Raw genomic sequence first — 7388 nt, 5'->3', positions numbered from 1 at the left:
TTTGTTGGCAAAGTAATGTCTCTGCTTTTCTGTATGCTATCCAGGTTGGTCATTACTTTTCTGCCAAGGAGTAAGCGTCTTTTAATTTCATGGCTGCAATCACCATCTGCAGTGATTTTGGAGCCCCAAAAAATAAAGTCTGACACTGTTTCCCCATCTATTTCCCAAGAAGTGATGGGACTGGATGTCATGATCTTCGTTTTCTGAATGTTGAGCTTTAAGCCAACTTTTTCCCTCTCCTCTTTCACTTTCATCAAGAGGCTTTTTAGTTCCTCTTCACTTTCTGCCATAAGGGTGGTGTCATCTGCATATCTGAGGTGTCTGATATTTCTCCCAACAATCTTGATTCCAGCTTGTGCTTCTTCCAGTCCAGCGTTTCTCATGATGTACTCTGCATAGAAGTTAAATAAGCAGGGTGATAATATACAGCCTTGATGTACTCCTTTTCCTATTTGGAACCAGTCTGTTGTTCCATGTCCAGTTCTAACTGTTGCTTCTTGACCTGCATATAGGTTTCTCAAAAGGCAGGTCATGTGGTCTGGTATTCCCATCTCTTGAAGAATTTCCCACAGTTTATTGTGATCCACATAGTCAAAGGCTTTGGCATAGTCAATAAAGCAGAAATAGATGTTTTTCTGGAACTCTTTTGCTTTTTTGATGATCCAGTGGATGTTGGCAATTTGATCTCTGGTTCCTCTGCCTTTTCGAAAACCAGCTTGAACATCTGGAAGTTCACAGTTCATGTATTGCTGAATCCTGGCTTGGAGAATTTTGAGCATTACTTTACTACCGTGTGAGATGAGTGCAATTGTGTGATAGCTGGAGCATTCTCTGGCATTGCCTTTCTTTGGGATTGGAATGAAAACTGACCTTTTCCAGTCCTGTGGCCACTGCTGAGTTTTCCCAATTTGCTGGCATATTGAGTGTAGCACTTTCACAGCATCATCTTTCAGGATTTGAATGAGCTCAACTGAAATTCCATCACCTCCACTAGCTTTGTTAGTAGTGATGCTTTCTAAGGCCCACTTGACTTCACATTCGAGGATGACTGGCTCTAGGTGAGTGATCATATTATTGTGATTATCTTGGTCATGAAGATCTTTTTTGTATAGTTCTGTGCTCAGTCATGTCCAACTCTTTGCAACCCCATAAACAACTGCAGCACTCCAGGCCTCCCTGTCCATCACCAATTCCTGGAGTCCATCCAAACCTATGTCCACTGTGTTGGTGATGCCATCCAACTATCTCATCCTCTGTCGTCCCCTTCTTCTCCTGCCCTCAATCTTTCCCAGCATCAGGGTCTTTTCCAATGAGTCAGCTCTTTGCATCAAGTGGCAAAAAGTATTGGCCTTTCAGCTTCAACATCAGTTCTTCCAATGAACACCCAGGATTGATCTCCTTTAGGATTAACTGATTGAATCTCCTTACAGTCCAAGTGACTCTCAAGTGACGCATAACATATGAAAAACAGTAAGATATTTATTTGAAACTCACAATTTTTCAATCATCAGTGCATAACATATGGAACATTTTCCTTTAAATTGATGCGTTTGAACACTTGGACAGTTCAAAAGCATCAATTCTTGGTGCTCAGCTTTCTTACAGTCCAACTCTCATGTCCATACATGACCATTGACTCATGTCCTTGACTAGATGGACCTTTGTTGACAAAGTAATGTCTCTGCTTTTTAATATGCTGTCTAGGTTGGCCATAACTTTCCTTCCAAGGAGTAAGCATCTTTTAATTTCATGGCTGCAATCACCATCTGCAGTGATTTTGGAGCCCAAAAAAATAAAGTCTGACACTGTTTCCCCATCTATTTGCCATGAGGTGATGGGACTGGATGCCATGATCTTAGTTTTCTGAATGTTGAACTTTAAGTCAACTTTTTCCACTCTCCTCTTTCACTTTCATCAAGAGGCTCTTTTGTTCTTCACTTTCTGCCATAAGGGTGGTGTCATCTGCATATCTGAGGTGTCTGATATTTCTCCCGGCAATTTTTATTTCAGCTTGTGCTTCTTCCAGTCCAGCGTTTCTCATGATGTACTCTGCATAGAAGTTAAATAAGCAGGGTGACAGTATACAGCCTTGATGTACTCCTTTTCCCATCTGGAACCAGTCTGTTGTTCCATGTCCAGTTCTAACTGTTGATTCCTGACCTACATACAGGTTTCTCAAGAGGTAGGTCAGGTAGTCTAGTATTCCCATCTGTTTCAGAATTTTCCACAGTTTATTGTGATCTACACAGTCAAAGGCTTTGGCATAGTAAGATAAATAAGTTCTAGGAAAACAAACAAACTTAAAAAGACACAGAAGTGGCAGAGATGACATTCCATTGCAGAAGAGAAAGTTAAGACCCTTACTTATATTCTTAGGAATATAAGCTCATGTGATTTCCACCCCAAAATGTAAAGTCTGGAGTTTAGTATACTTTTGATTTTAATGTACTATTTTTTTTTCCTTTTTTTAAATTATTTTTATTATTATTATTTTTTTAATGTACTATTAAATGTGTTAATTAGATTGGATATGTTCATCTGAAAGAGCCTTGCATAGCTGAACAGAATGACAGAGAAGAATCTGGTGGTAGGACACTGGCTTGATCCCTGGTTTGGGGCTCAGACAGTGAAGAATCTGCCTACAAAGCAGACCTGATTCAAGCCCTTCAACTGCAGGGGGCACCTATGACTTACCAGTAGAACTTATTTCTGGTGAAACTGATTAGCCGGCCAAGTCCGTCCTTGGCACTTCTCCTTAGCCACCTCTCGGCTATCCAGTACTGTTGTGTTACATTCTCTGTACTTTGCCAATTCTTAATCTATAGCTCTAAAATTTTCTAGATAAGCTTCCCAAGTAACAAAATATAGCTGCCTTCAGCCCAGCCGGATTAAAGGTGTGGCCTCTAATAAAAATGAGTTTATTTAAAGGATTAATGAGTGATAACAGTTTCAAGTCCAAGCCTTCTAGATAACATCTAGCCCAGAAGTGTACAAATCGAAAGGAAAAACAGAGTAGGAGTTTTAGGTAGCATGTGAAAAGAAGAGAAATGAAAAACAAGGAGAAAAGGAAAGATATAAGCATCTGAATGCAGAGTTCCAGAGAATAGCAAGAAGAGATAAGAAAGCCTTCTTCAACTATCAGTGCAAAGAAATAGAGGAAAAGAACAGAATGGGAAAAACTAGAGCTCTCTTCAAGAAAATTAGAGATACCAAGGGAACATTTCATGCAAAGATGGGCTCAATAAAGGACAGAAATGGCATGGATCTAAAAGAAGCAGAAGATATTAAGAAGAGGTGGTAACAATACACAGAACTGTATAAAAAAGATCTTCTTGACCAAGATAATCACGATGGTGTGATCACTCATCTAGAACCAGCCATCCTGGAATATGAAGACAAGTGGGCCTTAGAAAGCATCACTACTAACAAAGCTAGTGGAGGTGATGGAATTCCAGTTGAGCTCTTTCAAATCCTGAAAGATGATGCTGTGAAAGTGCTACACTCAATATGCCAGCAAATTTGGAAAACTCAGCAGTGGCAACAGGACTGGAAAAGGTCAGTTTTCATTCCAATTCCAAAGAAAGGCAATGCCAAAGAATGCTCCAGCTATCACACAATTGCACTCATCTCACACAGTAGTAAAGTAATGCTCAAAATTCTCCAAGCCAGGATTCAGCAATACGTAAACCATGAACGTCCAGATGTTCAAGCTGGTTTTCGAAAATGCAGAGGAACCAGAGATCAAATTGCCAACATCCGCTGGATCATGGAAAAAACAAGAGAGTTCCAGAAAAACATCTATTTCTGCTTTAGTGACTATGCCAAAGCCTTCGACTGTGTGGATTACAATAAACTGTGGAGAATTCTTCAAGAGATGGGAATATCACACCACCTGACCTGCCTCTTGAGAAACCTGTATGCAGGTCAGGAAGCAACAGTTAGAACTGGACATGGAACAATAGACTGGTTCCAAATAGGAAAAGGAGTACGTCAAGGCTGTATATTATCACCCTGCTTATTTAACTTCTATGCAGAGTACATCATGAGAAACTCTGGACTGGAAGAAGCACAAGCTAGAATCAAGATTGCCAGGAGAAATATCAATAACCTCAGATATTCAGATGACACCACCCTTATGGCAGACAGTGAAGAGGAGCTATAAAGCCTCTTGATGAAAGTGAAAGAGGAGAGTGAAAAAGTTGGCCTAAAGCTCAACATTCAGAAAACGAAGATCATGGCATCTGGTCCCATCACTTCATGGAAAATAGATGAGGAAACAGTGGAAACAGTGTCAGACTTTATTTTCTTGGGCTCCAAAATCACTGCAGATGGTGATTGCAGCCATGAAATTAAAAGACGCTTACTCCTTGGCAGAAATATTATGACCAACCTGGATAGTATATTCAAAAGCAAAGACATTACTTTGCCAACTAATGTCCATCTAGTAAAGGCTATGGTTTTTCCTGTGGTCATGTATGGATGTGAGAGTTAGACTGTGAAGAAGGCAGAGTGCTGAAGAATTGATGCTTTTGAACTGTGGTGTTGGAGAAGACTCTTGAGAGTCCCTTGGACTGCAAGGAGATCCAACCAGTCCATTCTGAAGGAGATCAGCCCTGGGATTTCTTTGGAAGGAGTGATGCTAAAGCTGAAACTCCAGTACTTTGGCCACCTCATGCAAAGAGTTGACTCATTGGAAAAGACTCTGATGCCAGAAGGGATTGGGGGTAGGAGGAGAAGGCGATGACAGAGGATGAGATGGCTGGATGGCAACACTGACTCGATGGACATGAGTCTTAGTGAACTCTGGGAGTTGGTGATGGACAGGGAGGCCTGATGTGCTGCGATTCATGGGGTCGCAAAGAGTCAGACACGACTGAGTGCCTGAACTGAACTGAACTGAGACCTATGAGCTTTTGGCCTACTCACTACACAGAGGGGTCAATTTACAGTCTAAGTCTAGGGTACTATGAAAAACAGTAAGATATTTATTTGAAACTCACAATTTTTCAATCATTAGTGCATAACATATGGAACTTTTTCCTTTAAATTGGGACATTTATAAAAGCTGTTGAACATATTTTCAGTGTCATTGACTTCTAATGATTCTATTGAGGGATTTTCCACGAAAATGAGAACATATAAGCTATACTCTGGCACAGATGTTATACTAAAGTCTGAAGGCAGCTGAGCACAGAGACAAAGGATATGGACTGTAGACTCAGTTTTGGTTCAAATCATTGCTGCTCAGTAACTACATGACTCTGGCAAGTAGCTTAACCAATCTAAATCAAAGGTTTTTCTACCATAAAATAGATATTAAATAATAGAGAACTAGGAAGATTAAATGGAAAATGCATGTAAAGCACTTGTAGAGTCTAAGTACATAAGAACTCAATAAATACTATTTATTAATATTACTATTAATCAGTAGATTGTGCACTGAACCTGTTTTTGATGTTTACCATTAATAGTGGCTATAATTAAACATCTTTTTAAATTAATGCAACATCAATTTTGACTTAATATGTCTGGATATTATAATTCAAAATGAAAATGATTTTACTACTTTTTTATTATAATAACATAATCAGACATTCAAGCCATAAACAAAATTATAAAGGAAAGAATCACTCAAAATTTATACATGCAGAGATATACATTATTCCTTCCTTAGTCACTAAGTTGTGCCCAACTCTTTTGTGACCCCATAGAGTGTAGCTCGCCAGATTCCTCTGTTCATGGAATTCTCCAGGCAAGAATCCTGGAATGGGTAGCCATTCCCTTCTCCAAGGAATCTTCCTGACCCATTACTCCTTTAATAATAACACTTTTTACCTAGCAGGATTAATCTACCAACTATTTATTGATATTTTTTGAGATATAACTGCAGAGCTCTTGTTTATTGACTTCTGTTCATGAATCAGCCATGAAAACGGAAAGGAAATTCTCTTTTTTGGAGAAGCAGGAGAAAGAAGAAGTTAAGCCTCTATTCCCATCCTGAAAGTGAAAAATTACTAGTGGCTCAGTCATGTCTGACTCTTTGCCACCCCATGGTCTGTAACCCGCCAGGCTCCTCTGTCCTAGGGATTTTCCAGGTAAGAATACTGGAATAGGAGGCCATTCACTTCTTCAGGGGATCTTCCTGACCCGGGGATCGAATCCATGTCTCCTGCATTGCAGGCAGATTCTTTACCATCTGAGTCACCAGGGAAGCCCATTCCCATCCTGCCTGGGCTCAAATTCCAGATTTATTATGTACTAGACATAACATCATAGGTAAGTCACTTAAGCGGTATATCTCAGCTTCCTTATCTGTGAAATGCAGTTACTGGAAGGATTAAAGGAGTTAATATAGACAGTATTTAAAATAGTACCTAATACATAGTAAGAAGAACATAAAAGTTAACTATTATATATGGTCCTACAAAGGTACCTGAGATATATTGTCATATAAATAAAAATCAGCTCATAGAACCAGTTATATATAATATTTCCCATATAAAAAGAACAAAGTATATAATAATACATCTATTTATATACATAAGCATAAAAATATTTAAACAGCTCCATATAAAACTGCTAATATGTTTATCTTGAGGGACTTTCACTGGCTCTATAATGTTTTAATTTTTAGTTACTACAATCTTTGTCTGTAGTATTACTAAGAAATCAAAATAGTTCAGTTTAAAATGTATTTTTTGAAATAGGAAAAAGAAGAAAAAAAAGTAGAGGAAAACAACAAAACTCTTGGTTTTTAGAAAGATGATAATAATTATCAGGTTTTTATTCTAAAGAGTTTGGATTTTACAAAATACAACATTAGTGGAAGTATATTATAATAGTAAGCCTAACGTTATAATTTCCTTCACTAAAGAGACATCATTCATCTTATGTAAAGAAAAATATGCAAAACACTTAAGTATCCTTAAAATTGTTAAAAATACGTCCAAGGTTGTTAAATTTAACAGAAAGTTGGCTGAAGCATTAACTACTGAATAATGACAAAACAATCTTAACATATTTCTGCTTTACTGAGACAAGGATGCCAAAATAAGCCTGAAGTACTTTTAATGCCCCCCACTGTATATATTCTACATAATATATAGAGGAATGATCTCTATAAAACATAATTTTAACAGAGTTTCAAAATTTTGTTTAATATTGTATGACATATTTTCGCTCTGAGAATACAGTACCTATAGGCAGATCTCTTAACCTATCTTAGCCTTCAGTTCAGTTCAGTCACTCAGTAGTGTCCAACTCTTTGCAACCCCATGAATTGCAGCATGCCAGGCCTCCCTGTCCATCACCAGCTCCCGGAGTTCACTCAGACTCACGTCCATCGAGTCAGTGATGCCATCCAGGCATCTCATCCTCTGTTGTCCCCT

The sequence above is a fragment of the Ovis canadensis genome, chromosome 1 (genome assembly GCF_042477335.2).
Source record: "Ovis canadensis isolate MfBH-ARS-UI-01 breed Bighorn chromosome 1, ARS-UI_OviCan_v2, whole genome shotgun sequence".
In the NCBI taxonomy this organism is placed as follows: domain Eukaryota; kingdom Metazoa; phylum Chordata; class Mammalia; order Artiodactyla; family Bovidae; genus Ovis; species Ovis canadensis.
Note: the sequence above shows the minus strand (reverse complement) of the source record.